Here is a 10,258-nt window from a genome sequence, read left to right on the forward strand (position 1 = left end):
TATAAAATAGATCCTCATCTTCATCAAATTTGCCATCATTTTATGGAAAATTGAATTAATAAGCTTATGATTATTTATATGAATTTGTGGAGAAATGTGATTATTATAATATTGCAGGAGTTATTTCAGATGCGTTGAAAATGAGAATATTCCCTCATACTCTTAAGGATAAGGCAAAACATTGGTTCAGAACTATGGGTAAACATTTTCAGAATTGTAGTGGGATGGAGAGATGTTTGTTGCAAAAAATTTTTTTAGTTGAAAGGACTAATGCTTATAGAAAAATAGATTAGAGATTTTACCCAGATATCTGATTCTTTTAGTGGAGCATGGGAAAGATTGAAAGACCTTACAAGAAAATGTCCTCATCATGGTCTTCCTGATTTGAAAATAGTGAAAATCTGTTATGATGGGTTGAATGACGATGAGATAGGTAGAGTAGACAGTGCTAGTGGTGGTTGATGCGAAACGCCGACTGCCGGGATCGAGCGGCGCGTTTCACGTCACAGGATAAAATGATGATGTGGCATGAATCAGAGTAAGAAATGATATGTAAATGAACAATCAGTTAAGAATCAGGGGAATAAGAACGAGTACTATGACGGACACCAAGGGTGAGTGATCCGTGGATCAAACTCCCAATGACCTTCGGGATAACTAGACGTCTACGACGCGAGGGGCGTCTGACGGCCCTGTCTAGTTCGGAATTTAAGTGGCCAGAGGACAGTCCTTTTACCCCAAGAAAGTTCCTATTCTCGTCAATGGTGGCTCGTCCTATTCTGGCGATGCTCGACAAGTCGTGGCAGAGGACGCGATAGCGGGAGACAGCACTATAGATGATAATAATACTGGATTAGGATGGAGAGGAGACGGGCTGACCTTTTACGGCACTTAGTCCACGGCGTGTCAAGATGGGCGAGACGTTGGCCGGTCGGGAGGACTGGATTGGACTTGTTGGGTCGCGCTGAGTCACGGCACAACGCGGGGAGGGTCCGCGATGCGGGGCAAATCAGCTTGGCGGAACAGGTTGGCGGCACAGAGCGGATCCACGGGCAGTATCAGTGAGGTGGCGCGGGACGAGTCCGCGGCACGGGACGAGACCGCGGCGCGGAATGAGGCTGGGGCGCGCGGCCAGACCGTGGGGCGGCACGAGCCCGCGTCACGGGCGGGTCGCGCGCGCGCGTGTGAGGCCACAGCATGGACAGGGCCGGGGACGGCGGCTCCGCGGCGCGGGGGGGGGAGGTCGTGGTCGCGAGGCCAGGCGGGGCCGCGTGCGGGATCGTGCCGCGGCGCAGCGCGGGCAACGAGCGGAGCGGAGCTGCGACGGGGAGCGGCGAGCGCGGCGTTGTGGATTGCGACGGGGTCGGGGGTGGTCGTGGACGTGGTGTAGGTGGGGGAAATCAAGAAATGGTGGGTTAAGGGGCAAGAAGGTGGCGAAGGCAGAGGCGAGGAAGAAGGGTGGCGCAGGCGATCAAGAATTGGTGTGGGTGGATCAAGAATGGGGTTATGCGGTGAAGGGAGGAATCAAGAAGATGGTTGGGCGGTGATGGTGGAGATCAAGAAGGCAGGGAACAGGGCGAGGGGTTCAAGAACGAGGGAAGGAGGGCGGGGACGAGGTACGGGAGCCAAGAAACGTGGTAGAAGGTGGTCGGATGGAGGGATGAGAAGGTGAAAATGGGGAAGAGAGTCAAGAACCTTGGCGGGGTGGATTCTTGATGGGTCGCGGGCGGGTCTCCATGGCGGAGACAGGTTTCCCGATGCAGCGCTCGGCCGTGGTCGTCGCAAGATTCCGATGGCGTCCGGAGTGGTCTCGACGGGTGCCTTCTTCGTCTCTTGGCGGTAACAGCTTCTTGAATATCTATAACGTACCGGAGTGATCTCGACGGTACGGTTGAACACGTCACGCCCGGAGTGATCTCGACGGACAGGACGTGGGGTCTACTCTTCGGAGTGGTCTCGACGAAGAGTTGGGGCTAGCCAAACCCCCTACGCTATGACTACGATAAGGGGAAGATTCTTGAAAAAATTTCAATTCAAAAACTTCCGAATGTTCCTTGGGCATGCCCTCCCCTTATATAGGGAGGAGGGGTGCCAAGAGAACGTGGGGAGAGATCGAACCGTCGTGAAACGTGGTTCGGTCTCTCCTTACAAATTCAAATACAATTCTAAAATATAAAATCAAAGACGAGGACGGGCCCTACGATAATGGCCCAATCCATAATTCGGAAAGAAATACAACATGATGATGAAAATAATAAAATGGTAAAGCCTTGCTTACCCGGAGTACTTAAACCCCGGATGACGGACGTCGACTCGAGCGCCTCGGCGTGGCTGGTGGCGCGTCATCGTGGCATCCTCGGGTGGCGTCGTCGTCGCTGAGCCGCCATCTGCTGGATGGTCCTCCATCAGTGGTACTTTTATAGATAAAACATTTCATGAAGCTACTAGTATTATTGAGAAATTGTGATATAGTTATGCATATCATCGGGGCTTGATTCACAATGGGAGACTTTCATGCCAAAATATGGAGGGCTGATTGATGTTAGTGCAATAGAACCTGATTTATGGAAAGACAAGGTAGAGAGGGACTTAGGCAAAGTGGGTAAAGCTGTGGAGGAGCTTGCTTAGAACATAAAGAAGATGATGAGCTCCTCTCTGACCTTTACTTCCCCTTCTACTGACCAAAAACATCATTCTCCTCTTTGTTCCATTTGTGAGAGTTTTGATCATACTAATGACATTTGTCCCACTCTTGAACAGGTGAATGCTTATGCTGGAAATAACCTCATGTAAGGAGCTTGGAGTTAGAGGGGCCATTATGGAACTCAAGGATGGAGCAGAGAGGGGAAGAACAACTTCCAGCCACATCCATATCATCATGAGAATAATTTAAATTATCAGAATTTTGTTTCTAACCCAATCCTTCTCCCAATTTTTGTTTCAAGCTCTCAAGATTCATCTTCTAACTCCATGATGGATGTGTTGAAGCAGATGATGCTGAAGCAAGAATAAATATTGGAGAATCAGAGAAAAATGGAGGCCAGAATGGAGAATTTAGAGAGGTAGAATGTTGGACAAAGAGGGCAAAATTCTTAAGGAAACCTCAGAGGTGACAAGAATAAAGTTAAAATGGATGACACTGGCACCACTAGCAAAACCTCAGGTCAACTTCCAACTCAACCTAGTCTTAATATTGGAAACTTTTCTTGCATTGATCCTGATTTTGATGATTCTGAACATGCTCCATCTAGTGAAATTTTGAATCTCGTGAGTCCAATCTTGAACATGTGCATCTAGGTGGAATTTCTAGATTAAGGAATGGGAAGGAATTATCTGATCCTCACGAGAGAAAACCTTGTGAGGAACCTGATATAGAGGAATAAGATAGATGTGCTTATGATATCTAGAAATTTCTCTAGAAACCTTGTGAGGAACCTAAGTTGAATTTCTCTCTCCATCTCCGCATTTTAACCTTTACCCTCTTTACAATAGATTATTTTTCTCTCTAGTCCTTCATCCATAGCCTAGTCCATTACCTCATAATTTGATAAAAAAATCTTCATTTATACCTTCAAAATCCATCTAAAACTACCTCTACCCCGTTTTCACTTTCTCTCTCCGTCTCTTAAATTTCTCCCGCTATCTTCTCACTTCGACCTTTTTTTCTCCCTTAACCCATTTATTTCTCTCTCTAAAATTCATTACCTCAGAATTTGATTAAAAAAATCTTCATTTACACCTTCAAATTCCATCTCAAACTACCTCTACCCCCTTTTTCACTTTCTCTCTCCGTCTCTTAAATGTCTCCCTCTATCTTCTCACTTCAACTTTTTTCTCTTTCTTAACCCATTTATTTCTCTGTCTAAAATTCATTCATATCTCTACTTAGATCCACTATCATTTCCATTTAAAATCCCAAAAAATTCCCATTAAAAAATCAGTTTTATCCTTTGAAAAATCATTTCCCCCCCTTTGCCGCCTCCCCCATGCGCTGCCATGTGGTGACGTGTGGCGCGTGCAGCGCTTGTGCCGCATGGACATCTCTCTGCCTACCGGTGTGCAAACAGGCAGTTTGCGCGGCCACAGACCAGAGGAGTGCCCTATGTAGGACTTAGCCAAATCGGCTAAGTCCTGACCCTATTGGGTCAAAAGCAATAGGACTAAACCATTTGGATAAGTCCAGACTTAGCCAAATTGGGTTGATCCTTAGAGGGCTGACACTAAGGAAAGCCAATATAATGGCCACACCAGGTCTGCCGCCCAATCCGGTCCACCAGCAATGCGCCGTCGTCGCTACTGTCGACTCGCCACATCACCGCCACCACCGCCGGCGATTGCCAGAGAAGGTAATTTCTCTAGTTTTTAGGATTTAAAAAGTATAAAAGAACCATAAAAATCAGGAAAAATCTCTAAAATTAATATAATCTTTTCCAGTGATTTTCACATCTAGAAAAGTTCTAATAAATCTTTGACTCTCGTGTTTAATATTTCTAGTAGGTTTTGATTTAAATTAATTCCAGAAAATTCTATAATTTTTATTTTCGATTGATGGAGTTTATTAAAAGTAGGAAAATTAGCGTAAAATATTTTTATAGTGTTTTCCTTTGTATTTATGCTTCAATTTGAATCAGAGGAAATTATATAAATTAACTAGAATGTATAGGAATTACAGAAAATTATATTTTTCACTCTTTACTCATTTCATTTATTCTAAGCTTGAGAAAAAAATTCTGAAATTTATTCTGCCTCTTTGGGGATCGATCCCTTACTTGTTCTATATTAATTATAGAGTATTTAAGTGAAAGTTTTGATAAATATTGTTGGTTAAGTCTGAATTCAAACAACCACAGAAAACTCCTAATTTTGTACTTATTAATAAGTATATGTATTGTCCCAGGGAACATAGTAAGGTGATCCAATTAGTGATCTGCTTGTTGATATGACCCTAATTAGGGTTTGTTAAATCTATAATTAAAATCAAATGGTGCTAATTATAGGAAGAATTTAGAAAGGAGTGTAGAGGAGATGGGAGTAATAGAAGAATCAAGGATCTCTAAATTGACTTCTTTGATCCAATAAAAAGGATCAAAGGAGTCAAGTTTAGGGGTTAAGAATAAAATTTATTGTAAATTTGTTTTTGGTGGAACTTGATATTCTTAACTCATTAATTTTTTATTAACTTAATATATTCTTACAAACAAGTTAATCTATTTTTTTGCTTTCTTATCTGAGTGTGAAAAGGGAATAGTGAGCTCAACTCAAAAATCAAGCCTATTTATCCTAGTAAAGGCTTGTACGTGCCACTCATGCCAAGCGATTTAGAGTTTCAGACTAAGATCAACAAGAACAATAAAAAATTTCACTAACAAACAATCCCAAATACACAAAAATCTAAATTCAAATACAATGAAGTAAAAAAATACCAAATATAGTTGATCCAGGCTAATTCTCCTCTATGCCTTGCAGCTATGAAAAAGCCCCCTCCAGAATGACCTCCTCAACATGAATTTCTGTTTGTATGCTTGGGTTAAATGGTAAGAATTACCATTTTACCCCCAATAATTAATTAAATTTTATCCATCGATGTAGGCTTGATCTAAATGATCCAACCACACAGATAGAAAGAGGAGGTCGAGACACATGAAACGATAAATTTTGAGCTGACTTTGACTTCAGGATTAAGAGATTAATAAATGAATTTTGGTTAATCTCAGCCGTTGGATCAATATGACATTTTATTAACTAAGTTTCAATTTACCAAAAATTCATGTCAATTTCTGATTGGGTGGGGCATCGTACCGGTGCATTTTTACCAGTGACGCCCACTCAGATGTTGCCACATCACCTCATATGTTTGAGTTTTTGTATGCACATTATGGGGGGTGCACCTACCGCCCTCAAGAGATGCCTCTTCCAACTGCGTAAAAACTGTCAGATTCCCTTCCTACAGTTGAGATTTGCCTCATTGCATTCCTAACTCAATTTCATGATGTTTTGCGCAAAAGTCCATGCCATTATTCACGCGCGCAAACTGAAGCTGCCCATAAGTGATTGGGAATATGCCCCTCCACTCTCTCTCTCCTTCATATTTCCCTGAAAAACCATAAAAAATATAGATTAATTAGATAAAACTCAAAAAATATTTTTAATTGGATATTTACGCATGCAACGCGCGCGAGAGAGCTGTTTTGACTATATATTTACAACCAGAATAGTCCATCCGACTTTAAACACTTATCTTTCCTTTTAATGATATTATTTTTTTCTATTTAAAAGTTCATTTCTTTCTCGAGTAAATTCCCAAAAAGTTAAATGAAATGCTAGAAAAATACAGAAAATCAGTAATTCATCCCTACATTAAGTAACATTAAACTTAATTTTTAAACCTTCTATTTTCATTTAAATAGAGCTATTCCAAGCTTACATAAATTCCATATAATTCATAAATTAACATAAAATTAGAATAAAATTACAATTTACTTCTTAATATACCATAAAAACCCTATTTTAAACTATTTAAATGTATAAAGTTGTTCTTAATACTTGAATTAAACAATGAATTTAGGGTGTTATCACATGGTCTGAAATAAGGTAGAATCCTTGGATAATTTTTAGAAATGCAATTGATAACACCCTAAATTCGGTAATTAATTCATGTAATTATCCCAATTTTAAGCATTTAAAGAGTTTAAAATAGGGTTGTTATCATATATTTACATGTAATTAGTGTTTCCAAGTAATTTCTGATTTTTTCCTAAATTTATTTTAATTTTATGAATCTTATGGAATTTTTCAAGCTTGGAATAATTCTGTTTAAATGAAAATGGCAGGTTTAAAACTTAATTTTGATGTTAATTAATGTGGGGACATATTACTGAATTTTCTAGAGGTTTCTAGAATTTTATTGGATTTTTTTGGTAATTTATTCAAGTAGGAAATGAACTTTTAAATGAAAATAAAGTATATTTATAAGTAAAAGAAGAATTTTTCAACAATTAAAATAAATTTAGTTGTATTTTTGTTGCAATTATCCGCTTAAAATGGCCCTCAGTTGTGGTTGTATTGAATTAAAACAGTTGCAAGGTTTTATTGAAATTAATCAGGATTTTTTTTCATGTTTTTTAGGAGAAATGGAGGAGAGAGAGGGAAGAGGACATATACATAATTTTTTTTGAGCGGCGTCGGTTTGCGCGCGCATATTTAATGAGGGACTTTCCTGCAAAATTTTGGCAAATTCTCTCTTCACTGGTAAGTTCACCTCCCGTGCTGTGCATACAAAGTGCATGCAGGAGGTGGCATGGCGTTCTCTCATTGGTTGTCATAAGCACAAACGCACCGGTACGTGCACAATGCTATCTATAATGTTTTTTTTGCTATTTTTTCTTATTTCTATCAGGGGGTACGTGGCACTACGAGAATGAACCCGCCATTTTAATTTCAAATGCGCCGGCCAATCAGAGAATGACATGACATTGTGTGTAGAAAAAAATTAAATTAAATAAATGAAAATTGATCCAACGGCTTAGATTGGTCAATTTTCCTTAATTAATAACTTTTGATCATGAAGTCCGATTGAGGTGCATTTTAGGGATTTGCTCATCTTGACCTCTTCTTTCTACCTGTACGGTTGGATCATTCAGATCAAGCCTAAATTGATGGATATAAATTAATTACTGATTAGGGGTAAAATAGTAATTTTTACAATCTAACCTGAGTACAGAAGCAAAATTTCAAGAGGAGGCAATTCTGTAGGTGGATTTATCACTGCTGCAAGACAAAAAGGAGCTTCATCCTGGATCAACTCTATTAGGTTCTTTCTATCTCATTGTATTTGATTTATAGTATGTGTTTGTAAATTTTGTGATGGTTCTTCTTGATCTTGGTCTGCATTTCTATATCGCTTGGCTTGAGTGGATTGTACAAGCCCATTCTAGGATTGAAAGGAGAAATTATGAAATTGATCTAGTTATTCCATTTGCACATTAAGAAAAAAATATAAAAAAGTTTAATTTCTAGGAGATATTAGATTGCCTTTATGATCTAATAGTTAGCAAATTTTGATACCAAATCCCCCAAAACAAACTAAATCCAAATCATATTTTCTTCTTATTCCCTCTAATTGATCCCTTTTGATCCATTTTATTGGATCAAAGAAGTCAATCTAGAGCTCCTCACTTCTTCTATTCTTCCCATCTCTTCTACCCCGCTTTCAAATTCTTCAGCAACTCTAATCAGGGTCCAATTATTCAAGTAGATCACTAATTGGATTCCTTACTAGCTTCCCTTGGATGATTCCTCTACTCATCATTATACATCTTATGTTAGGGTTTTATAAATTTTATTGTATAAGCTAAAACCAAAAACAACAGGGGATTTTTAGTTTAAGAATGGAGTATGATGGTTTATGCACTCACGAGGTTTCCAAAAAATCTGTGATGCAATACTTCATACAATCGTTCAACTGAAAATATAGGGAGAGTGAACTTTTGCTGTTATAAATTATGAATATGTCCTAATTTTGTATTAATAAATCTTGTCTTGCAAGGTCATCCAGCGTAGTTGCAGATCCTGCTACAAAATGTTCTTCTTCTCAACACTTAATTAGGGAATACAATATTTATTGATAATTATGTATTGTCTTCCAAAATATGCGCAAAAAATATTTATTCTTTATGTTAAAACTGAAATGAACATTCTTTTTTTTTAAGTTGTATTAGTGGATGGGGTTTAACGAGTTATGATGTAAGCTCACTTGATTCTCTTAAATCAAGTAGTTTGTTCTTATGGTTTCCTTGGAGTTTATGTATATTACTATAATTAGATAATTAGAATATTAGTCTTATATCGAAGATGGAGGAGAGAGGGAGCCAAAGCACACTAAAGCCTACTATGGAGGACACCCAATTCGAATCCTGAAAGGAGCTTTAGCCCATTCAAAGGAGGGACATGTTTTTAACGAGAAATTCAAGTGGGTGGTTTTTATTTCATTGAAGTGGGTGGTTTTTAGTGGCAAGAAAATACATTGCTTGATTAAGGGATCCAGATCATCATATTTTGATGAAACTAAAGAAGAGTTCATCTTTAGCATGAAATGGAGTGACACTAGAGGTTAATGTGATCTTGAAGGTTCCCCATTTCACACAAAATTTAATTGGTGTCATTATCATTTGAAGTGATAGAAAAGACCCAGGTCTTTCCAAAACCACAACTGGTACTAACATATTCATCATACATTTTTATAGAAGGTTTTGCAAAATGGGAAAGCCAGCAAGTGATGGGGACCATCACTCCAACTTCAACACAGGACGATGTGAACCATGCCGCACCACCCGAGCCGATGTTCAGGACGACGTGAACTTCAAATACTCGGTGTAGTTGATGTTAGTAAGTACGTCATTTTATTTTCCTTGTATTTTATTTTTCTGGACAATTCGGATTGGGCCACCTGTGTCTTGGGCCTTATCTGGTGTTTTCATTCATCTTCTTATCAATGTACGTTAAGGGGATTATCGTCTCGTGACTGTTTTCCCCTTTGTTGGCCTACTTGGGCATCCTCCCTCCCTAATATAAAGGGATGGTATGCACAAGGCCAGCTTATGTTGTGTTGAAATTTGAAAGAATCGTTTCATTCGAGTTTTTGTTTTCCCCTCTATAGAGAGTAGCAGTTGAAGATCTAGACAGTGACGAGATCGTGGTTCCTCATTCGGTGCACCTGCCAGCTTCACCACGTAGAGACCACTCCGTGGAAGAACCGCTATTGACGACACCCAATCTTGCATCCCTTCGAGTTCTTGAAGCCGATCAAGAATCCTTTCACCTGGTATGTGTGTATCCAAGAGTCTACTTTCTTGGAGTGGTTGTTCAATCCAAGAAGTTGCCAAGAATCTCCTTCTTGGAATGATCTTCACATGGCCACCCCCTGCTCGCATCCGTCGCAAGATGCTTGTGAGTGCCCGCCTTCGACCACACGCCCCGCAAGCCAGTCGCACACACTGAGGGTTGCCCGCCCACGTCCACTGCCACCCACCTGCATGCATGCCGCATGTCCGCCGTGTGCGCTGTCTAGTCATCCGCATGCGCATCCTGCAAGCCACTGGTGGAAAAATCACACACAACCGCACGCGCGGTGCTATCAGCCCACACGAGCCGCCAGCTGCTACACGCATCACTCATCACCCATCCACGCCGCTAGCTGTTTGCACGTGCTATACAGCACATCGTCTACGTGGGAGCCCACCTGCCTCTACGTGCGGGTGCA

General features: G+C 40.2%; 1 non-coding gene across 1 annotated transcript; it reads right to left on the minus strand.

Annotated features, from left to right (window-relative positions):
- Window positions 1-270: 270 nt before the first annotated feature.
- On the minus strand, window positions 271-377 carry LOC144709947 (small nucleolar RNA R71). Its single transcript, XR_013583165.1, has one exon. It is a non-coding gene; the product is annotated as a small nucleolar RNA R71 (small nucleolar RNA).
- Window positions 378-10,258: the final 9,881 nt, after the last annotated feature.

Source organism: Wolffia australiana, chromosome 11 (assembly GCF_029677425.1).
Source record: "Wolffia australiana isolate 7733 chromosome 11, ASM2967742v1".
NCBI classification, from domain to species: Eukaryota; Viridiplantae; Streptophyta; class Magnoliopsida; order Alismatales; family Araceae; genus Wolffia; species Wolffia australiana.